The sequence below is a fragment of the Myotis davidii genome, unplaced genomic scaffold, assembly GCF_000327345.1.
Source record: "Myotis davidii unplaced genomic scaffold, ASM32734v1 scaffold53, whole genome shotgun sequence".
NCBI classification, from domain to species: Eukaryota; Metazoa; Chordata; class Mammalia; order Chiroptera; family Vespertilionidae; genus Myotis; species Myotis davidii.
In genome coordinates, this window is record NW_006286140.1 from 2,621,383 (window position 1) to 2,647,125 (window position 25,743).

At 39.2% G+C, this 25,743-nt stretch overlaps 1 long non-coding RNA gene across 1 annotated transcript in view; it reads right to left on the reverse strand.

Annotated features, from left to right (window-relative positions):
* Positions 1 to 2,587, reverse strand: part of LOC102766884 — a 30,888-nt gene extending 28,301 nt beyond the window's left edge. The window contains exon 1 of the long non-coding RNA XR_435326.2: positions 2,494 to 2,587. This is a non-coding gene — a long non-coding RNA (uncharacterized LOC102766884). The remainder of the gene's footprint in view (positions 1 to 2,493) is intronic.
* Positions 2,588 to 25,743: the final 23,156 nt, after the last annotated feature.

Here is a 25,743-nt window from a genome sequence, read left to right on the forward strand (position 1 = left end):
CACTGCTCCCTGCAGAATGCTGGGGTAACAAGATCTAAACTCCGCTCCTGGGCTCCACACCGAAGAAGGTGCTAAGAAAACAGTGCTCCTTGTGAGGAGACAGACAGATGCCAGCGACTCTTTGGGGGGGGGGGGGACCAACAAATCCTCATGCCCCTCTGAATCTCAGCTCAACCTTGGCCCTGACCTCCCCAGCCCTGTTTGGGGATGCGTGGGGAAATGGTGAGGTTTGCATCGCTCTCATACCACTTCTCAAGTTCACGAGTGAGCTGGAAGAGAATCCCCCTCCTGTCTTCTCCAGAAAGCTTGCCCTTTTAGAGTCTGACAGGGACTCTTCCATCTCATCCTTCCTCTCCTGGCTCAGTACACACACTCGTGTTTATAGTTCAGGCTCCAGGAAGCCCACCTATTCGTGACTTGTGTGGGAGTTACATATACGTTCACCTTGTCATAATTCATCTAGCTGTGTGACGATGCATTGTGTATTTTTCTCTCTGAATGGTACACCTTAATCATAACTTTTAAAAAGTATAGTTGAGCCCCCAAACCGCATGCAAACAACCACTTTTATATTTTTTAATACTTCATCTTCAACTTAACCCATCCGATACTGATAATGGAATAATTAAGAGACAGATCTTAAAAAAGGTATTTTTATGCTGAAAAACCTTATATGAGCTAGCACATAAACAAGTTAGATCATCCAAGTTCCTTAAATGACTTAATCCTCTGCCTCTCACAATTCACATACCCCAAGAGCCAGCATTCCTAGCTACTTGCTGCTGTCTGAATACATGTTTGTTTTTTTTCACACCTGCATCTTCATCTAATTCATTCAACAAGTATGTCTTTCATTAAGAAACAAACTTGAACCAAAAGACCCAGTCTCTGCCTCCTGGGAAAAACAGATACTCAAATAACCATGCAAAGAGTGTGAAAGTACAGCTGTGATAACTGCTCAGAAGGAGAGTGTGTGATGAGTGAGCACTCATAAGAGAGAGGATCTGACTTAGAAAGTCAGGTTTGCCAAGGAAGTGACACAGGAATTGGGATTTAAAGGACTGAACAGAGGAAGAGGATGGGAACAGCTTTCCAGACAGAGGCGAATGGATGTGCAAAGGCCCTGAAGTAAGAGGAGGCTGGTGAAAAAGAGGAGCCAAAAGAAGGGCACATCCTTCTCTGCTTTCGAAGTGACCCCTCCTCTATCAAATCCTGCTCAAATGTCACTTCCTGTGTGTAGCTGTTCCCTCCTTTCCATTTGCACTGTAAATGGATATACCCCTCATACCATCATAGCATTCCTTTTATCCTTCTGTTAGCACTTAGTTCACTGAATTGCAATTATCTGTTTATACATCTGTCTCCCTCACTAGGCTGAGAATTCATGGAGGACGGGAGCAGTAAAGTATTATCTCTGTGTCTCTGCATACATGTATAAGCATATTTTAGATGCTCACTAAGTGTTTTACGAGTGAAATAGGACAACTTAACCATGCCATGCACACGCAGACATAAACATTTTAACTTGAAACTGTATTACCTACTTTGTGAGCTGTCTCAATTTATTTTTTGCAAAGACTCAGCTGGAAAGTAGCAACTTTTTAAAAAGCCTCTTTGCCCCCAACCTTAATGAATCATAAGGTGTTATTTACTTCAGCATCAGAAACAGCTGTCCTGACTTTGTTAACACAACGTAATTCATTTTATAAATATCACACAATTATCTAATTTCTAAGTCTCTGCATGCTTTGAAAGGTGTTATTTTGGAAACAAGTCCTGGCCCATCCTAGGGAAATTCCCAAACCAGCATTGTCATGGCTAAGTATATCCACAGAAGCCTTGCAAGGCCGGGGAGGAGGCATAAATCCCCTGCTGTGGACATTCAGAGTGCTGACAGCCGGGCAGGGGAGGGGTCTCCACACCCCCAGGTCTGGCTGCAGCGGCCTGGCCTGCTTGCACTCACAGGTAATAATTTCAGAGCCCAGCAAAGCCGACACTCAGCTTCCCTTCCCCAGAGCAGCACAGCGCCTCCGCGCAGCTGCCGGCCTGCCTGCCTTTGTAGGATTCGCCAGCAGAAGCGGGAAGGATTAGAAAACAGAGGCTGGCTTGTTTGCCGGCCCTTTTGCTGAGCCCTCCAAATGGGAGTAGCAGCCTCGGAGGTTTTCCTTACATAGTGTCAGCAACTCCAGGGCCCACTCTCCAGCCACCTCCAAACCCAATCCCACCCTCTCGGGGAGAGGAAAAACAATGAGATCAAGATTAGGGTATTCCTGTTGCAACCCAATCCGCAGGCTCTCTGGATATTCGATAGTGGGTTGTCAGAAAGGGCTCTCCCCGCCTGTCCCCCACCCAAGGTCTATCTGGGCCTGACATCTCTGCAGGATTAAGTGGGGAGAGCGGGGAGCAGTGGTGGGAGTGGTAATTTAAAACCGCGCTTCCCGCAGCCGTGTTTATGAATACAAGGAGCTGTGTGCTGGCCCTTCCCATACTCACGGGCACGCTCCTGGAGCCCGGGCACTGAGACCAGGTCCCTGAGAACCGCCCTCGCTCAGACCCAGGCCGCTGCACACCACTTCCTCCTCCGCTGTCCGCGCTGAAGGGCAGGATGTGGGCCTCCTGGGAAAAGAGCCCTTTGCCAGCGGGTCACGCGGCTGCCCTTTGATCTCTTCCCACCAGACTGGGTTTGCCTCCTGGGTTGGGTTTTTTTTTTTTGCATGCTTTAAAAAAAAACAAAAAAAAAAAACCTGGCATACATGGAAGTTAGTACTTATTACAGATTTCCTGCCTTTATCTCATTTAATTATAAAATCTCCTGGGAAGAAGGAAGAGAGTCTATGAAGGGCCAGGGCAAGGAGCAGAATCCATCCAAAACAGCAAAGGGGGGGGGGGGGGGGCACTGTGATGGCTGGGGCTACTGGGTGTGTTTCACAGTGTATCCCTCCCCCTGCTTCATGCTTAGGATGGAAGCTGTCTGTCTTACACAACCTGTCCTCGCCCATGTCTCGACCTCAGAGGCAGGGCCAGGCAGAGGGAAAAAAATTGTGCAGTTGGACTGTGATGGCCGGAGATGCCCCAAGATCCTTCAGCCCCAACGCCTGTCCTAGAAGCCTGTATCCGGGCTTTATACGTGTACTAGTTCCTGCTTATCTGCAGGACACATGTGCCAAGATGCCCAGTGGATGTCTGAATCTAAGGATAATGCAGAACCCTTATGTATGTTATGTTTTTTGGCTACACATATAAACCTACGATAAGTTTAATTTATAAATTAGGCGCAGAAAGAGGTTACTAATGATAAAGTAGAACAATTATAACTGTAATAAATATACTGTGATAAAGGTTAGGTGATGTGGTCTCTCAAAATGTTTTATTGTACTGTACTCACTTTATCACTTAAAGGAAGTGCCTTATGGCTTCTGTGTGGCATATCCAAATTGCCAGCACCTCTGCTCTTGTGCTTTGGGGGAATATTAAGTAAAATAAGGATTACTGAGACACAGCACTTCCGCACAGAGACAGTCCATCTGATAACCAAGACAGCTCCGAACTAACAGGTGGGGGAGCGTATACAGTGTGGAGACACCAGACAAAGGGGTGAGTCACATCTCAGGCAGGATGGAGTGGGATGCGGGAGATTTAATCCCACTACTCAGAACAGAGTGCAATAGAAACCTTATGAATTATTTCTAGAATTTTTCATTTAATGTTTTCAGACGGCAGTTGATGGAGGGAAACTGAAACCACGGAAAGCAAAACCGTGGATAAGGGGGGACCACTGTATGTATTCCCTTCTAAAGAAAAGAATATCCCTAGGGATGAGTCGGAATAAATTCTCCTGCCCCGGGAACCCTCTCAGAACGGCCCTGTCTCCATCCCCCTCCTCACCACATGCTTAGGGTCCAAGTGCATGCCTTATTGGGGCATCTCTTACTTTTTCAGGAGAGTATTTTACCTATCAGTCACTCCCAATAGAATGTAAGCCCCAAGAAGTCAGGAAATGTTTAGTGTAGAAGAGGAACTCATTAAATGTTGATGAAGTAAACTAAGAATTTTCGGTAGTATGGTTGTAAACATGAAATCTCCAAACAAAGGTTGCATTGGTTCACTTCAAATACCAGCGAGCCTGTACTTTAAATAAACCAACATTTATTCAGAAATTGTGTGCTAGGACGAGTCATAGGCAAATTTGGACCCATAAAAGCAACGCTGCTGGATTCTAAAACTTCTTTATTTTCCCCTTAATGGGATGTATTCTGTTGTGGTAGACATGTGAATCCTTTCAAAATGAAGCTGAAATGTCTACACACCCCTCCTGAGCGCCTGAGAAAATGCTGGGGAGCAGCTCCAGTGGTCCTCCTCCGAGGGTGCTCAGCAGTCCTGGTTGTATAACATTGTGTTTACACTCCTGACCTGGGGCCTAGCCCTCTGGATGAATGGTCTGGATTGAGGCTGAGGCCAGATTTCTGAAATGTTGACTTCAGCACTCCTGTGGGCCAGACCCATCAGCCCTAAAGCCCCGAAAACTACACAGGAAAACTGTAGGAAAGATTATAACTGTATCTCTGAGTGCTTATGCACTGCTGACATTTTGTCTAATCTCTCCTCACAGCTGAAATGTGAAGAAAGCAAGGATCTGAAGCTCCATAGGACCAATTGCTGAACAGAATAAAAATGCTTTAGCAATAAGGTTTCCCAGCTTTTAAAGTAAACAAGGCCACTGTGGATCCAACTCATGGAAACTAAAAGTCCCCCCCAAAAGATTAAAATTGTGGGGTATATAGTTATCAAATTCTGCTATCTCAAAAAAGTTACAAATTAACAAGGCTCATTTCTCACAAGCATACTGGGGCGGGGGGGAGAGGCATATAAACTACATTTCCTGGAAGAAGAAAAAAAGTACATTATGGTCACACACAACGTTAGGAGCTTGAGATTTTAAATTCTACAAGTATATCCTATAATCCAGGCATCAGCAAACTTTCTATTAAAAATACTAAATATGCCCTGGCCTGGTAGCTCAGGTGGTTAGAGTGTTGACCTGATAGGCCAAGGTGGTAGGTTTGATCCCTGGTCAGGGCACATACAAGAATCTACCAATGAAAACATAAAATAAGTGGAATAACAATTTGATCTCTCTCTCTCTCTCTCTCTCTCTCTCTCTGGTCATTGACTAAAATAAAATTTTTTTGAACACTAAATAAGTTTGGTTTTATGAGCCACACGGACCTTTACCCACCTTCACAATTATGCCTGTTTAGCCATAGATAATACGTAAAGAAGTGTCCCAATAAACTTTATTTACAAAATCAGGTCATATAATCAATGGTTGAGTTCATCAGCATTACCAATAATATTAAATGGTGAACAACAACAAACTTTAACAACCCTATCCCAAGCACAGTTTTGTTAGCACTGAATTTCAACTACACACAACTCAACTGCCCTGGGCTAGTGTCTCGGCAGAATATTAATGACAATGATCCTTTGTGTTTGAAGATCAAGCTTCAGAGCTGTTGAAATGTTCCCAGCAAAAATGGGAATCTATGCTTTCTCTTTAAAAAATGGTGAGTTTCCAGAAACTGCGTGCATATGTTGACATTTAAACAGCTGGCACATACAAACGCGGGATATACTCAGAAAAAGTATATTTTCACATGGAAATGCAATCAATGACTCGGATCTGAATATACCTATCTAGTCAGAACCACCATATTCAGTCACTTGCTAGAACACCAAACTAAGTAAGCCACGGGGATAAAAAGGACCTATGTCATACTTTAAACAATAAAAATCAAAAGAAAAGAGGGGGGGAATATTAGCTTTGAACAGGATCTTATGTGTCAACTGGGAGAAAAAATAACATTTAATTTATACAAAGAAACTGAGGTAGAGAGAACTTGTCACTTGCCCAAGATCACAAAGCCCAATTGTAGAGGAGGCATGACTACACGACAGTCAGCGATATGCTCTAAGAAGGGACAGTGTCAGCTACAGCCCAACACTGTATTCCCAGCCTTGAGAACGGATCCTGGCACACAGGAGGCAATTAAGAAATACTTGTTGAATAAACAACTACAGAATTAATGAATAAACAACAAATGAGCCCGACCAATATACTTTCCCATCAAAAGTTGTAGGCACTTACAAAAACCTTATTCAAAAAGAACGTTCTATGTGTAACTTTCTTCCCAATGTTGAATTGTTCATTTAGTCCTTCAGACACTACCATAAACTGCAGAACTAATGTGAGCAGCCTCAAGGAGTCGGAGCACCACTCAAGGCAGCTGATTCCATCCTAAGGAATGATTTATGCATGATGAGAATCTGTCTGGAACATCAATGATGTCTTTATCTTCAACTACTACTCACAGAGGACTCAGCCCAAGTGTACTCATACTGTTTGTCCGGGGTTTCCCAGGACTTGTAAAATGCAAGCCTGATTGCTTGGAGGGGTTATGGCTTATTTCACATTATCTACACCCACTCATCCATCACCGTGGGACTTTGTGGCATACAAAGCAAGCTCTTCAAAGCAGGGGTTAGGAGGCACTCTCTAACTATTCCTGACTGTTGCCATATTTCCCCTTCCTGACAACAGACAGGACAGGTGCTGCCCCGGGAGACCTTGCTGTATAGAGTGGCACTCCTACTCGACCACCATCAGATCTAAAGCACCTCGCCCAGCTCCATACTTGAAGGTCAAGTGGAAACAACCTGCATTCCTTCCACAGGTGTTGGCCTTTTAAAAGGAATGCAGACTTTGAGCTCCATTTATGTTTTCAAAATATTGCTTTTTCTTTGAACTTGGAATGTGTAACTTTATCCACAGACTGTGCAATTTTACATTCACCCAGACACTGTTTCTATGACATGACTCTTCAATAGCTCAACTATTTTTAAAAAATCTTTAGAAAAATCCCACAATAGAGAGCTAGAAAATAGACTTTCTTCTACATTTCCTTAGAAAATCCACATATAAACGTAAATGAATAAACACACACATGTGTGTATATACGTTTTAAGGGGGAAAGGGTGGACGGCAGCCTTAAATAAAAGGTCCAGAAATTCAACAGCACTTGGCCTTCCTTTCTAAGCCTTTAACAATGACTGCTCAGCAGTAGCCCATTAGCGAACCAGAAGTAATTAAGGGTAGGAAAAGTCCTGCTCCTTAACCACTTAGGCTTTTAAAGAAAAACACTACCAAATATGTGTGGCTAATTTTAAAAAAATTCTGCAAACTTTCCCAACTGTTGAAAAGGAACAACAAATAATATTATATAAATTTCAAAATAATTAAAAACATTTAAAATATATGAGCTCTGTAAATAAAATTTTTAGACAACACTTTTCAATTCGTTGTGCTTTATTGACATGATGCTCTCCTGGAAATACTATTAATAATGAACTTTTTAAAAATTTAATACTACAAGCAGCATACATATAGGTACTTTCATTTCATTTCACACACGCATAATTTTCCAGGGTGACACACATACACAGACAGACACACCTTTATAGAACTGAAATGCCAGATTCAAAATAAATTCATAACATTTACAGCATAAATGCAGACATCTGAGGGGGGTTTCCCACAATTAAATTCACTGTGCTATCAACAAAATCGGTTTATTTTAAGATTGCCTGTCCAATATATAAATTTCCCTTTGTGTTTGAAATACTTTTATCAGATAAGATAGCTTTTGTTTGAACTGCTATTTTGAGAATTTGCTTTGGGGTTTTGAATACACACAGTGAAGTAACTTGAGATTTCCTACCCTGCTTTAAAATGTGTTTCTTCTGTCTGTTTGTATTTAGTAATTTCCTGTCAAATAACCTCACATAATTAACTTTCCTTGCTCCAACCTACTTTTTTCCCCCCTATTCCTACTTCCTGAGAAGGCAATAAAATGCTGATTACACTTTGCTGTTATCTGCCTTTTCCTCCTCCATCCCCCTCCTTCACTCCCTTTGTCAGAGCCCACTCTCAGGTTTCAGCACTTGGTGGACTCAGGGAGGCCTGGAACAGAAAGGAAGCAAATCCCAGGACAGGAGTTCCTGTTCATCAGCATTTATTGGGGAGCCCCATTGTGAGCTGGGCTGATCAAGTAGTGGGAGGTATGTCTGATTCTTTTCCCCAAATTCAGGGAAATCCATGGACCAAATCCCCCCTCAACTATTCCTGATGTGTATGTGAATGCCTCCCTCCCCATCAGTCCTGATTAAGAGTTGAGATGACTGGGAAGCTCTGTGGTCCTAAGAGGCTCAGGAGAGGAAAAATACCCACCAACGCTTACAAATTTTTATTTACAAGTATTAATAGAAATTAAACCCGGCTTTTTTCATACAACTGAGTGGATCAGCCCATGTTACTTCTTGATAATTAATCTTTCATTTCACACTAATTAAACACTTCATTGAAATTATACAACTCATTCATTCGCTTTATTATGCAGACATTCCAAAGGCACACTTCCTAAGATGTGGCAGGAGAAAAAAAAAGCAAAAAAATGTTGACTACATGAAATATTAGCTTTGGTACTTGCAGGACACAATGATGGATCACCATTATGTCCAGCAGGGCTTCTTACCTTTACCCTATTGATACATCTGCCCAATTAATTCTTTGTTGTGGGGGGCTGTCCTGCTCATTGTCTTGTAGGATGTTTAGCAGCACCCATGACCTTCAGACACTAGATGCAAGTATTGTATTTTCTTTTTTTTCTATTTTTTAAATTTCTTTATTGATTAAGGTATTACATATGTGTCCTTATCCCCCCATTACCTCCTCACTCATGCCCTCACCTCCCCTCCCCCGTTGTCTGTGTCCATTGGTTAGGCTTATATGCATGCATACAAGTCCTTTGGTTGATCTCTCCCCCTTACCCTCACCCTCCCCTACCTTCCCTCTGAGGTTTGATGTTCTGATCAATGATTCTCTGTCTCTGGATCTGTTTTTGTTCATCAGTTTATGTTTGTATTTTCAACTGTTATTTGTGACCATCAGAAATGTCTCCAGACATTGGCAAATGTCCTGGAAACAAAATCCCCCTCGGTTGAACAAAAGCGATATATACTTAACTCAGAATAGTAAAGCTGCTTCTCTTTATACCTTACAGACAAAAACACAGTTTGTGAAAACTCTAGCTACTTCACCATATGAGGGACACAACTTTATAATTCCAGAAAATGTCTCCACACCGACCACTTAACATATAAGAAAAAAATGATCATGAGTTCAAATAATAGGCCTTAAGTTCACAAGTGACACATCTCAGTGTTCCAAACCCATTGCAAAGAATAAAAGAAACGTAAGTACCCAAGGACAAAAAATCACAAACATTTTCATGGACCAGAAACAGACCAGAAATGCCAACTAGCAAGCAGGGCTAAGCCACAGGATGCGGCAATCCGAGCTCCCTAAGCCAATGGTGTTTGTGAGCTATGCCTGACGGCAGAGTCCACACCCAGCAGTTCCACTCCAAGGTGCCCTAGAGAAACTCTTGAATGTGTGCATCAGTTGACTTGCACAAGAGTGTTCACAACTGCACCACTATTGGTGGCAAAAAGTAAACCACAAAAGTCCACTAGTTGGAGAATGGATAAATATACTGTCATGTATGCCAATGATGTAATATTATTCACAGCTACAACAGAAAAATAGCTGCTCCAGATAACACTAGTGAATCTTAGAAACATGATCTTGAATAAAGAGTTAGTCACAAAAAGACTACCTATAATGTGATATTTTTTACATAATTCAAATACAAACAAATCTAAATATATTAAACTTATTTTTTAAAACCCAATGTGTGTTTCTTTAAAAGCAAAAGCGAGAAATACTAGATTCAGATTAGTGATTTTCTCTGGGGAGGAAGTAAGTGGTTATATATACAGGTAAAGTGACGTGCATTGGAAATGCCTGTGGTGAATTAATTGGCATTCATTTACTATAGGTAAGTTATAGCATACAACTTACCTATACAGTACATGTGCAGGTGTGTGTATTAATTGTATGTATCAAATATTATATACCAATTTTTTAAAGTTCAATTTCAGGAAAAGGGGAAAAAGACCTAGGAAAGTGATGGCAAACAAAAAGCAAAATATTAAAGGATGTACTTCAGTAGCATAAAAAAGTGAGATAAAGAATTTTTTTAAATGCATGGGAATATAAGAAACAACAAACAAAGAAATAGATAAAGTACCAGTAAACATGATTAATCAACTGAGAACGTAACCAATTTTTTATGTTAAAAGGGGCAAAGTTAAAACTTTAGGCCATAAAACCAAGATGGGGTTATTTAGTGGGTACTAATGCTACAGTCCTTTTCATAGTCAGGAGGATAGTACTAAACATACTGAATAACTATATATTTTATTAGAACAATTTATGCTTCCATAAAACATTGGATCTTAAACACTTAAAAGCAATCACTGAAAAACATTAGAAATTTCATTTGTGCCTTCCAATCCAGCAAGTGTGTGTGTGGGGTAGGGGGGAAATATTAGACGAGTTTTATGGAACCATTATCAGGAAATGAGAAATAAAGAACCTAGGAGGAAAAAAAAGGTAAATAGGACTCACTAAATATGTTGTAACAAGGTGGAAATAAATCAAAATACACATATAATCACAATAAGGTTAAATTCATAAAATGCACCTACTGAAAGGAAATCTCAGGGAGACTTTAAGAAGAGAAATGTAGCCCTGGATAGTGTGGCTCAGTTGGTTGGAGAACCGCCCCACACACCGAAAGGTCTTTTGATCAATTCCTGATCAGGGCACATTCCCAGCTGCTGGATTGATCCCTAGTCCGGGAGCATAGATGAGGCAACTGATGGATGTTTCTCTCTCACTCTCTCTCAGTCTCTCAATATCAATGGGAAAAATATCCTTGGGTGAGAATTAACAACAACAACAAAATCAATGACCATGTCCCCAGGTGAGGAGAGAGAGAGAGAGAGAGAGAGAGAAATCTAAAACAATTTTTGAAAGGCTAAATATAAAGGATTAAAAAAAGATATGAAACAAATAATAACTGAAAGTACGGCTGTTGTAATATCAACATCAGAAAAAGTAGAATTTAAGGCAAAAACACCTAAATGTTAAAGAACAACTTGCCATGAACAATAAAAAGTCCATGAACATGTAACTATCTATTGCTTGTGTATTTTAAATAATAAAGCCTTAAAAGTGAAAAACAAAAACTAATGAAATTATGAGATTCTGTCAATCCAAAATTCTAATGAGATGTTCACACACCCATGTTAAACACTGTAAATCAAGAGGTAAAATATTAGTAATGACGTTGAGAATTAAACAAAATTAACTATTCAAAAAATACATTTAGAAACTTGGAGTCAGCAAGTAGAGTGTATCTGTGATTTTCTAATTCACATAAAGCAGTTACTAAAATTGACTCTGTACTGTCAGAAATGATGTCTTAATAAAAATTAGAGTCCATTTCATGCAGAGCTTGTTCTCAAAATTTATTATTAAAACAGAAAATAAAAAGTATTTATATGGGAAGAGAAGAATCCAACCTAATGAGCTAATTATCCAACTTAAGATGAAAAAGAAAATACTATTCACAAAGTAGAAGGAAGGAAATGATAAAGAAAAACTATGTGAGTAAAAACAATATTTGATGACTAATTAAGCCAAAGTTATTTTTAAATATTAAGATATATAACCCTCTGAGAAGGTAATAAAAAAAAGGAAAGGAACAAACAACAATATCAGAAATGATAAAAGACACAGCAGAGATAACAAGTAAGAGAGTACCTGACCATTTATGCCAATAAAATTTAAAATTACATAGTTTCTCTTTATTGAAGTATCACAGCAAATAATTGAGGAATTAGTACATCACCAGTTTGAAAACGCCAATGAAATAATGTATCTTGGTAATGATCATCAGAGGCTGCTACAATTATAAAAAGAAAGATAACTGGACATCACAAGCCTTTGAATGGATGAACAAAATATCACAGATAAATAATTCTCACTCCTCAGGAAAAAAAAAAAATGAACCCAAATCCAAGCAAACCTCTAGACTACAGCTGTCCAACAGAACTTTCTAGAACAGTGATTTTCAACTGATGTGCCACAAGAATTTTTAAAGCATGCAACTCCTAACTATTTAGTCAGGGATACTGACCTCTTTTCCCTGAGATTGTCAACTAAAAAATCCCTACCACCATGCTGGGAATGGAACAGACACAGTGATTCAGAGTCAGGACCCAGAACTCCAATTCAGGATTTAAGAGTAGGGTGTCTCAATCCACAAAAATCATCACCAGCAATATTATTATGTGGCACCACTGTGAAGCAGCAAGAACCCTAAAAGTGGAGTCAAAAGCATGGATTCATTTGCAGATGACATAATGCTAATAACAGAGGTGAAAAACATTTAGACTAAAAACAAGACAATGAAAGATTTTGAAGAAGACACAAATAAATGAGAAGCTACTGCCTGCTCATGGATTAGAAGAAATAATGCTGTTAAATAACCATACTACCTAAAGCAATCTCCAAATTCAATGCAATCTCTATCAAAATTCCAATGGCATTTTCCACAGAACTAGAACAAATAATTCTAAAATTTGTAGGGATATACAAAAGACCCCGAATTACCAAGCAGTTTTGAGAAAGAGGTATCACACTCCCTGATTTCAAACTATACCACAAAGCTATGTTAATTAAAATTACATCCCATATAATAAAAGCATAGCATGCAAATTGTCCCCTCAACCGCGAGTTCTTCTGAGAGTTCAACCAGGGGGTGGGACCTGCTGGGGGAAGGGAGGGAGGCCCCCGGCCAGCGGAGACAGCAGGCGGCCGGGGGAAGAGAAGGAGTACCCGGCCAGGGGTCAGCAGCCAGCAGACCCTAGAGACCCTACCAGTGCATGAGTTTCATGCACTGGGCATCTAGTTATTGGTATAAAAACAGAAACAGAGGTTAATGGAACCGAATCAAAAGCCCAACAATTAACCCATCCATATATGTCAATTAATTTACAACAAAGGAGCCAAGAATATCCAGTAGAAAAGAACAGTCTCTTCAATAAATGGTGTTGAGAAAAGTGGACAGCCACATTCAAGAGAATGAACGTGGACCGTGATCTTACACCATGTACAAATATTAACTCAAAATGGATTACAGACTTGAATGTCAGACCTAAATCCATAAAACTGCTAGAAGAAAACATAGGCAGTAAACACCTTGACATCGGTTTTGGTGACTTTTTTTTTTTTTTTGTATTTAAGTCCAAATGCAAGGGCAACAAAAGCAAAAGTAAACCAATAGGACTACATCATACTGAAAAGTTCTGCACAGACATGCAAATTGTCCCCTCAACCGCGAGTTCTTCTGAGAGTTCAACCAGGGGGTGGGACCTGCTGGGGGAAGGGAGGGAGGCCCCCGGCCAGCGGAGACAGCAGGCGGCCGGGGGAAGAGAAGGAGTACCCGGCCAGGGGTCAGCAGCCAGCAGACCCTAGAGACCCTACCAGTGCATGAGTTTCATGCACTGGGCATCTAGTTATTGGTATAAAAACAGAAACAGAGGTTAATGGAACCGAATCAAAAGCCCAACAATTAACCCATCCATATATGTCAATTAATTTACAACAAAGGAGCCAAGAATATCCAGTAGAAAAGAACAGTCTCTTCAATAAATGGTGTTGAGAAAAGTGGACAGCCACATTCAAGAGAATGAACGTGGACCGTGATCTTACACCATGTACAAATATTAACTCAAAATGGATTACAGACTTGAATGTCAGACCTAAATCCATAAAACTGCTAGAAGAAAACATAGGCAGTAAACACCTTGACATCGGTTTTGGTGACTTTTTTATTTTTTTTTTGTATTTAAGTACAAATGCAAGGGCAACAAAAGCAAAAGTAAACCAATAGGACTACATCATACTGAAAAGTTCTGCACAGAAAAGGAAATTATTGGCAAACCAAAATGGCAACCTCCCGAAAAGGAGAATATATTTGCAAATCATCTTGAACAAGAGGTTATCATCCAAAATATATTTTAAAATGCATACAACTCAATAACAACAACAAAAATCAGTCTAAAAAATGAACAGAGAATCTGAATATACATTTTTACAAAGAAGACACCCAGATGGCAAATAGGCACATGAAGAGAGGCTCAACATCACTCATCACCAGGGAAATGAAAATCAAAACCATAAGGAGATATCACCTCCCTAGTATCAAAAATACAAGAAAGAAGTGTTGGTGAGGCTGTGGAGAAAAGAAAACCCTCATGCACTGCTGATGGGAATGTAAAATGGTGCAGCCACTATGGAAAACAGTATGGAGGTGCCTCAAAATGTTAAAAATAGAACTACCACATGATCCAGCAATTCCACTTCTGGGTACCTATCTGAAAAAAAGAAAAAGAAGAAGAAGAAAACACCCATTTGTAAAGATATATGCACCCTTATTTGTAAATATATATGCAGCATTATTTACAACTAGAGGCCCGGTGCACAAAAATTTGTGCACTCGGGGGAAGGGGAGGTTCCTCAGCCCGGCCTGTGCCCTCTCGCAGTCTGGGACCCCTCAGGAGATAACGACCTTCTGGCTTAGGCCTGCTCCCGGGTGGCAGAGGTCAGGCCCAATCCCTAGGTGCAGACCCTGGTCGGGCTCAGAGAAGGGTTTTAAGGTAAAATGAGGTCTCACCCCGTCATGCACAGAGCAGGGCGGATTGGGAGGCTGCAATGCCACCCTCAGTCACGCTCAGGGTAGGGCCGATTGGGGGGTTGGGGCACCGCCCCCTGTCACACTCAAGGCAGGGCTGATGGGGAGGTTGCAGCGCCACCCCCTGTCACGCACATAGCAGGGCCAATCAGGGGGTTGGGGTGCTGCCCCCTGTCACACACAGAGCAAGGCCCATCAGGGGGTTGAGGAGCTCCCCCTGTCAGAGAGTAGGGCCGATAGGGGAGTTGGGGTGCCTTCCCCTGTCACACACAGAGCAGGGCCGATCAGGGGGTTGTGGCCCCGCCTTTATTAGCTTCTTTATTCGCAACATAGTTGCTTAGAGTTGCAGCTGAGAGGCCGGCAAGTCAGGCGGGGAACGTTGGAGTCCACAGTCACTGAAGCAAGCAAGCCTCCCTGTTCGCCATCTTGGCTGCCAGTTAATTTGCATATCTCGGCCCTACTCTGTGAGTGACAGGGGGATTAGCCAATGGGAAGAGTAGCGGTTGTACGCCAATTACCATGTTTCTCTTTTATTAGTGTAGATAGCCAAGATATAGAAACAATCTGTGTCCATCAATGGATAAATGGGTAAAGATGATGATGTAGTGTGTGTGTCTCACAGGAATACTACTCAGCAATAAAAAGAAGGAAATCTTGCTATTTGCGACAACATGGATGAACCTAGAGAGTATTATACCAAGTGAAGTAAGTGAGGCAGAAAAAGAAAAATGCCACATGACTTTGTTTAGATGTAGAATCTAATAAACAAAATTAAACCAGACTCATTTCATAGATACAGGGAGCAGACTGGTGGTTGTGGGGTGGAAGGTGGGTGATAAAATGTGTGAGAGGGATCAAGAGGTATGACCTTCCAGATATAAAATAAGTCACGGAGATGTAATGCACAGCATGGGGAGTATAGTCCATTTTAGTGTATTAACTTCGTAAGGTGACAAATGGTAACTAGACATCGTGGTGATCATTTCACAAGATACTCAAATGTTGAATCCCTAAGCTGTACACTGGAAACTAATACTACTGTAAGTCAATTATTCTTCAATTTTAAAAAATGCATGGGTCGCAGCCAGTTAGAATAGTGGTATAGTCCAGGTTGGGTTTATATCCGCCTCTGCAGTTACCCAGGACCTTGGACTATGCTACTTATCTTCATGCCTCCATATCCCCATGGGTAAAACAGGGATAACAATAGTACCTCCCTAATAGAACTAATGTGAAGATTTAAAAATTTAATACGTGTAAAGCACTTAGGAAAGGTCTTAGAAAACAGAAAGCACTCAATAAACCTTCGATGTTGTTATTAGGAGCTTTTCAGTTGATGCCTCTGGGCCCAAGTTCTTGAAAACCCTAAGCTTCTGCTTCCTTCTTTTTAAAACCATAATATCCCTGTCCTCGAAGCACTGCTATGCAGTTGTAGGAGCAAATAAAAGGCAAAACAGTGACATAAATTGCCAGGGTTATATCAATAGTAGTTGCAGAACTAAGTTCCTCTTCATTTCAAAGAATCAAGAGCTCTTTTTTTTTTCCTTGTACAGATTGGTATTTGTTCACTCCCTGGGTTACCAAGAATTTCATAGAGTAATTTTGTTTCATAAAATTAGCCACTCTCTGTGCATAATACACAATTAAAGGAATTTCCTCCAGAAACGTAGCACATTAATCAGCTGGGTACATACCAGCATATGGATGTATGGATGTCCAACCATTAAAGATGTCTAGCCAATTTAGTTAACCTTTAGCAAAAGTATGCGTGCACAGTGGCCGAATAGTTCTGAGTAAAAGATGTTAATGATTCTTTTTAAAGCACTATGTGCAATGTTTATCCCTGCTTCTATTTAATATCCCACATTATTTTTTAAATGTAGCAAATTCAGGACGTTTTGTTGTTGAAGCTTTGTTTTCAGGATATAAGAAGAAATGAAACATTATTCTTTCTTGTGAGAAAGGCTACCTGAAGATTTCCAAAAGCAAAATGAGAGAATACAAATATAGCCATGAAATAGATTAATTTTAAGGTCAGTTTCATAAAATAAACCCTCCTTAGCATTCCTAACCCACTCTCAAAGCTGGCCAGAGCATATTTAAGCATAGGCTAATTACTTTGTGGGTTAGTCAAATTCTCTGCTCCTTTTCCTCACCAGCTGTTCACAAAGGTCCCTTCCTCTTTCACTGTTGATAATTTTACTGACTGTGAACTGCCTTTAACAAACAAACCATGAAAAGAGGTAATGGGAAGGCAGAATCACATTAAATTAGTCTATCTTTCTTCTTTGAGACAGTTCTGATGAAAAGTTGGCAGGGGGTCGGGGAGAGAAGTAACTAATAGCTAAGAATTATGACTTGAAATTTTTTGAGTCCCGACATGTATAATGAATAATAAGAACTAATTTCAAGAATCACACAGCACACAGGTTACAGAACTGTTAAAGAAGCCTACTATGTTCGTCATTTTTAGATAATACAGTGACATAACCTGAATGCAAGCAAAATTCAAAAGGAACCAGGCAGAAGTGGTAACACTACATATTTTGGGTCTGAGAGGTATGTACTGATATTCCAACTAAACTCCTGCAGTAAAACGTTGCAAAGATAACCAATGTATGGAGCCAAGCCGCAGGGCAGGAGAGCAGTCAAGATAACCAGCCTTTTGAGAAGTGAGTCATAAATAGCATTTCATGTGCTACCCTGAGATGAGAAGGAGCCCACAAATATGGGAGGTTGATTTATGATGAAGGTAGCCCTGCAGGGCATTTGGGAAAGAATGGTATTTTCAACAAGCGTCTGGTTCGATTTTTATACCCATCTGGGGACAGCCCTTTATTTCCCCGCATGCGTAAAAGTCAATTCTGAGTGGATTGTACATCTACATGTGAAAGATAAAACAATAAAGTCTCCAGAAAACATCAGAGAATAGCTCTAGGATTTGGGAGTAGAAAAAAAAATTGCTTAAACAGCACACGAATGGCATTAATCACAAAGAAAAAGACTGATGAATTTGAGGACATTAATATTAATATCTCCCGTTCATCAAAAAGCACCATTATGAGAGCAGAAAGGCAAACTGGGGTGGGCAAAGATATTTGTAAAACACATAACTATCAAAGGGCTCACTTTCAAAGTAGACAAAGAACTCTTACAAGTCGAAAAAGTAAAATTAAATTCAACAAAAAAATGGGCAAGAAATTTGAATAAGTTCTTCAGAAAGAGGGTAATGAAATGTCTACTAAGCATAAGAAAAGGCTGTCAACTTCATTAGCTATTAGAGGGAAATGTAAATTAAATCAATGATGAGACATTACTACACACCCACCAGAATGACTAAGATGAACAAGCCTGATAACGCCAAATGCTGACGAGGATGTAGAGCAATAGGAAACGTCATGCACTTTTAGTGCTAATAAAAACGCACAACTAGCTTCCAAATCTCTTTGGTAATGCCTATAAAAATTGAATAGATGAAAACGTCATAACCCAGCAATTTCACTCATAGGGCATGTATGTTTGTGTGGATGTGTACATATCTAACCAAACTGTACATGCACATCTATCAAAATATTTGTGTAAAAATGTTCACAACATCATTACTCATAATACCAAAAGCTAGAAACCATGTATGCCAAGTAACAGCAGAGTGGATAGTCTATATCCATATCATAGAACTTTATATAGTGACTAAAATAAATGTGATCCCACATCTTTAGACCTCTCCAACATGGTGTTGAGTGTGTGTGTGGTGGGAGGCAGGCTCCAAAAAATACAATGATATTCTATTTATTACACCTCAACATCTGGCAAAACTAGCTTTAGGGAAGGCATGAGGGTGGTCTCCAGGGTCCTGGCAATGATTCAGGTGCTGCCTACGAGGGAATTATACTCATTGAACTGCACACTTGCTTCTTTTACTTGATCCCAGTAGCTCTGCTTCTAGAACTTTGTCTTAAGGAAATAATGACCAACATGAAATTTCTTAGGCACAATATGTCATAGAGTATTATTTATAATGGCAAAAAAGAACTGATCACAATAGGGACTGTAAATCATGGTATATCTAATTAGTGAAATATTACACAGCAGTAAAAAGTTTCATGAAGATTCACTAATCTATGCAAAACAAACCATACAGAAAAAGACTGAAAATAGGCCAGCTGGAAATATGCCAAATCTCTACAGTATTTAAGTTGTCAGGTTTTATGTGACTTATTTTGGTTTACATTTTTAAAAAATTATTTTTTACACTTAGAAATAAGAGAGGTTTTTTGGGTGTGTGTGTGTGTGTGTGTGTGAGTGTGTGTGTGTGTGTGTGTGTTTAAAACTGCAGAATGCGTTGATTTTTTTCTTTTTTTTTTACTACTTCTGGGAGGGTGAGAAATTTCCCCTCTGACTAAGTAGGAAATGCACAAAACAGTCCCCTAAACAGATGTGAAGTCACTTGGGAACTACTAATTGACCTAACTGTACCTAATTTTGCCTCCAAAATCTTCATTTTGTAAGAAAGATAACTTTGTTCTTTAAAAAGTAGATACATGTGATATATACTGAATACCTATCTCAGGAGTCCACGGAACATAATCTCAAATTTCTCTGGCTTTTGCACCAGGGATTAAAGAGGGTGCCCACATTCTTTAGTTGATGGCTCTGGAACCAACCAGAGGTAAATAACGTCACTCTTTCATTTGACAGTGAAAAGAACACTAAGCAAGCACAGGCTCTACGCTATGCTTTGTGGAGTTGTAAAGAACATGAACCCAATTCCTACCCTCAAGCAGCATAGAATCTTGTTTACCAGACAACACGTTATACAATAAAGAGAAACTTTAAAATGTAAATCAACTAAACATTTATGTTTATTAGTACCATTCCTATTTTTCTAAAGCTCTAACCCTATCATAGGGGCCTGAAGCCTGGGAACAACATTTCTCAGACTCCTTTGCCAGCAAGATTCTAGGTTTAGATTCTTTTCATGAGGGACACTTAGCTATAATAGGAGGGTAGAATCCGTTTGTCTTTGGCCACAATACCAGCAGCGATTCCTGCAGAGTGCTAGGACACGGGCCCTGCAGCGACAGCAGCAGCTAGCCAGCTGCCCTGAAGTGCCTGAACGGACGGCACTGGGACAGTGAGCACACACCCCGGCTGTGGCCATCGTATTCCCTGTAGTCCCTGACCTGGATTTGCTCCTCCAGGCCTTTTACCAATTGTAACCCAATTCCCTGTATGAAATCCTTCTCTGCTTGACATATATAAATAAGTTCCGTTTCCTTGGCTGACCCAGGACTATGAGTTTCAAAGTAGCAGAATCTCCCCGTTGAACCACTTCTGGAAATAGGCTGAAGCTTACTATTCACAAGATAGTTTTCTTTTTTCTTATTTTTTTAAAATATATTTTATTGATTTTTTTACGGAGAGGAAGGGAGAGGGATAGAAAGTAAGAAAGATCGATGAGAGAAACATCGATCAGCTGCCTCCTGCCCTCAACCAAGGTACGTGTACATGCCCTTGACTGGAATTGAACCTGGGACCCTTCAGTCCGCAGGCCGACGCCCTATCCACTGAGCCAAACTGGCCAGGGCACAGTTTTCTAACTCTACCACTAACTCCTCTTAGCTAGTATTTTTACCATTATTATGAGTTTCCTCTCTGCTCACTGTCAAGAAGACGGGACATGATGAAGTGGAAAAATTAAAGTTTTTGTCTCAAACATTTGACAGAGATTCATTTTTGGAGTACTGATGTTTAATCCTTTAGAATAGAATGACATATTAAGTATATCATGCCGCTCCTTGAGTTGAACACAATTAAATAATAACTGAAGGATTAGCCTGATTTTAAATTAAGCTCATCAAAATTATCATTATGTGTGTAGATGTGAGTGTATGTATTCATACACTTATATATGACATATTCCTTTAAAATTTTATGCCCTAATCTAGATAATCATATTCCTATAAATTCAAAAAACCTAACTATAGTTCAAAATCATTCAGATTACAAAACCATATAAAACTAATGAATGGTACAGAAATTAAAACAGTCCTCACAATTTACATGCATGATTGCTTTAGTGTGGGAGGAAATAGATGCCATCCCGTCTTTTTCAAAAGTCATTATGGGTTTGAGGTGAAACTTTTGGTTCTGGGAAAGATGCAGCAAGCATCAAGCATTTTTCACCCACCTCTTCCATTGACTAAAACTATAAAACTTAGACAAAAATGATAGAAAGAAGGCATTTGAAAACTCTGCAAAGTAAAGAGCAGCAGGCAAATCGCAGACCACGGAATCTGAAGTGGCAGTGGGTTTACACCATTTATTTTCCAGAAGTTTCCTCTAGCCTGAACTTAATATGGCTGGAAACTTAGAAATGAGCACTGAGATGAAAGAGAAATCTCCAGAAGCCTTCTAAAACTGGTTCATGGAACAAAAGCTAGTACTTCTAACATGCCTGAGAATGTGGAAATCCCCCAATTTTGTTTTTTTTTCTTCCCTCTTTTTTTCATTTTTCTCATGCCCTCACCCCCAGGCAATTCCATGGCAGAAATGGCAGTGACCCTAAGGAAGGTCAGCAAGGGTGAACACTCTGAAGGAGGGAACTCTTTCCACCCATTTGGTGGATGTGTGATTACAAGAGATGGAGGCCAACCCCTTTGGCTTCTTTCATTCTCTTTGTCCTCCTGCTGCTTGGGCCCAGGGAAGTGCACAGCAGAGCCTATAGAACTGACAAGATAAACTCGAAGGACCTGAAATGTGCTAGGGAGAGTGCAGAGAGGGAGATGCTCAGGAAAGTGGCTCTATAATATTGTTCATGCATTCCAGGGATCACCACCAAGCTAAAAATGTGTGGGTCGGATTGTAATTAGCATACCAAACAGGTTGAGAACACAACTAGCTGATGGGCCACTGGACAAATAGGGACTGGCCACTGTGTGTGATGCACACCCAGATCCGAACCAGACTGCCACAATGACTTTGCAAAGTAAATTGATATTGAAGTAACTGATACTGAAGGTAGGCTGGAATCTGCTTCCTTAGCCTAACCAGTTCAATTGCCTACTGAAAAAAAAATTTTTTTTTTCATAAGATTTAAACACAACCCGTCTCATAATGTAATCCTCAAAATATCCAGAATAGATTCCAAAATTACTCAACATACCAAGAACCATGAGAAATTCAATTCACACATGAAAAAATAGTCAACAGACACCATGCCAACATAATACAGATGTTGAAATTATGTGACAAAGACTTTAAGACAGCAAGTATATAAACGCTGTAATGGCCAATCATGAACATTATTGAAACAAATATTATAATAAAAGTCCCAGCAAAGAAATAGAAAATAAAGTAGAAACAAGTGGAAATATTAGAACTGGAAATTACAATAATCAAAATTAAAAGTTCATTGGATAATCTCAAGAGCAACCTGGAGATGGCAGATGAAAAATATCAGTGGACTTGCAGATAAATCATTAGAAATTATCTAATCTGAACAATACAGAAAAAAACAAAAACAGTTTGACAAACGAATGAAGATTCAGAGACATGTGCTTCAATAACAGAAGGTCAGGTATTCATGTCATCGAAGTCCCTGGAGGATATAGGGGATAAAAAAAAATGTGTGCTGCAAATATATTTAAAGAAAGATATTTTGCCAACTCTTGGGAAAAGAATAAACCTACAGATTCAAGAATTGAGCAAACTTTAAACAAAGTAAATCCCCCAAATTCATGCTAAGACAAACTGTTAAAGACTAAAGGGATTCCATTTGGAGTGTGGAATAAGAGAGTAGCAATGACTGCACAACTTTGCAGCTGTAACCAATGCCACTGAACGGTACACTTTAAAATGGCTAAAATGGTAAAATTGTTATGTCTATTTCATCACTATTTAAAAAAAATACACAAAGAAATAACCTTCAAATTTGTCACATAAAATGATAGGTTATATATAGGGAAACAATGACTAGAATAATTGCAGATATCTCATACAACTCATCAATGCAAGAAAGAAGTAGCACAAAAGGTGTTTTTTTTTAAGTAAAACAACTGTAAAGTCAAATTTTATATCTAGTAAAAACATCTATAGTAATAAGAATGAAATCAAGATATTCTCACATGAAGGGAAACTTTAAAAATCCACAGCAGACCTGCTCTAAAAGAAATACTAAAGAAAGGATACATACTAGAGGGAAAAATGATTAATAAGAACAAAGGACCCTGGCTGGTTTATCTCAGTGGTTAGAATGTCAGCTGTGGACAAAGGGTCATGGGTTCAATTCACAGCCAAGGGCACATACCTGGCTTATAGGTTCATCCCCAGCCCTGGCCGGGACATGTGCAAGAGGCAACCAATCAATGTGTCTCTCTCACCTCCCTCTCTCTCCTTCCCTAGCTCCCTTCCTCCTTTCCACTCTCTCTAAAAAGCAATGGAAAAAATATGCTCAGGTGAGGATAAATAAATAAATATGTTAAAAACAATGGAAAAAATATCCTCCTCAGGTGAAGATTTTAAAAAAAAAGAACACAGGAAAAACAACACAAATTGTAAATATTTGGATAAATATAATGAACTATTCCCCTCTTGAGCAATTTGGTTGAAAGTAAAATATCCCTGTTGGGATTTCAATGCATGTAGACCTTACACAATGGCATCCAGGAGGAAGTGGAAAGGGACCTATAAGATAAAGGTTCCACATTGCAAATGAAGTGATAAGTATATGTTTAAAAGTTAAATATGTGTTTTTGTAATCCATGGAGCAACCACCAAAAAAGCTGCACAAAAAATTACAATTAATTAACATGGAATACTAAAAATGTTCAAATAATCCAAAATATAACAGGAAAAAGTAAAAATAAATAAGAAAAGAAACAACAACAACAAAAATAGAGAGCAAACAAAAAAGAAATAATGGAACCCTGGCCAGTGGGGTTAGAGCATCAGACTGCACACCAAAGGGTCACGGGTTTGATTCCCAGTCAAGGGCATTTATCTGGGGTTGCAGTTTTGCTCCCCACACCTGTCAGTAGGGGTGAGTGTGGGAGGGAACCAAACGATGTGTCTCTCACATCACTGTTTCTCCTCCCTCTCTCCTCCTCCCTCCCACCTTTCCACTCTCTCTGAAAAGCAGTGTAAAAAATATCCTCAGGTGAGGATTAATAAACAATAACAAAAAATGAAAAAATAGAAGTGTAAGCCTAAATATCAATACATCAATAATTACACTAAATGTACAGGGTCTAAACACAACAATTAAAATTCAGAGATTGTCAGATTAGATGTTTAAAATGGCTCAACTATATGCTATCTATGAGAGATTCACTTCCACTATATTTATGTAAGTAAAAGGCTGAAAAAATACAATGCAAACAAAAAGGAAAACTGTAAAAGCAAGCAAAACTAATCATAGAATAAGCAAAAGACAGGAAGACACATTTCACTAAAGAGGATATGCAGATAGCAAATAAGTACAAGCAAAGATCTTCACTGTCATTAGCCATCAGGGAAATCCAAACTAAAACCACAATGAGATATCACAACATACTTATCACAATGGTTAAGATAACACATAATGACAACATCAACTTCTGAAAAAAAATGTAGAGACACTGGATCATTTGCATGTTGTTGGTGGGAATATGAAATGATACAGCCACTCTGTAAAACACTAAACAGTTTAGTTTCTTATAAAATTATACACTGGAATACTACTCAGCAATAAAACTGAACAAACTGTTGATAAAAACAACAAACTGAATGAATCTCCAGGGAATTGTACTGAGCGCCAATTCCGAGAAGTTATATGCTCTATGATTCAATTTATGTGACATTCTTGAAGTGGGGATTTTAGAAATGGGAAACAGAGTAGCGGTTCCTTGGTTTCAGGACTTGGGGGAGGGGAACATGTGTGGTTATAAAAGGCCAACCTGAAGGATACTTTTGATCATGGAACTGCTCTGTATCTTAACTGTGGTGGTAAATATACAAACTTACGTATGTCATACAACCACATTTAACTAAATATACACATAAGTAACATATAAAACTTAAGAAATCTGAATAAAATCAGTTATTTGTATCAATGTCAATTTCCTGGTTGTGTTATAGTCTGTAAAAGGTTACCATCAAGAGAAATTAGGTAAATAGTTTATTCCTACAACTTCATGTGAATCTACAATTACCTCAAAATAAAAAGGTTTTTTTAAAAAGAAAAAAGAAAAAGAAAAATGGAGTGAATGACTACATTACTGTTAGGCAAAGTAGACTTCAGAACAAAGAAAATTACCAGAAATAAAGATTAAATACCACATAATAATAAAATAATTAATTCATCAAGAAGACATAAAAATCAGACATGTATATGCACCTAACAACAGAACTTAAAACACACAAAGCAAAGGAGACAAATGTAAAAGCAGTAGATAACTTGGTAATTATAGGTGGAGACACCAATACTTCCCCCTCTCAGTAACGGGTCAAGCTGGTAGACAGAAAATCAATAAGGATAGCAAATAACTGAACAACATGTCAAGTGACTGGATCTAGCTGACATATAGAGAACGCTCCATCCAACACCATCAAAGCACACATTCTTTGGGAGTAAATTAAATATTCAACAAGAGAGACCATACCATAGGCCGTAAAAAATACAACAACTCAATTTTCAAAGATTGGAATCATACTATGTATATTCTCCGATTATAATGCAATTAAGCTAAAAATCAATAATAGCAATTATTTTCAAATGTTTGGAAAGTAAAATTAAATATATATACTCTTAAACTAGATCATGTATATATATATTTTATAATTTTGAAAATTTTTAAATGATCTATAATAAAGTCTCTTGTACATTAAAATCAGGAGAGAGTTAAGTCTCTAGAATTACTCAGTAATTAGGAATCACAAGTTAGACCTAGACTATGCCCACTGTATTATTCCCAGTACTGGTATGGAGCATTCAGAAACCACTTGAGCCATACTCTGAAACTACAAGTCCATTCCAAAGAAATGA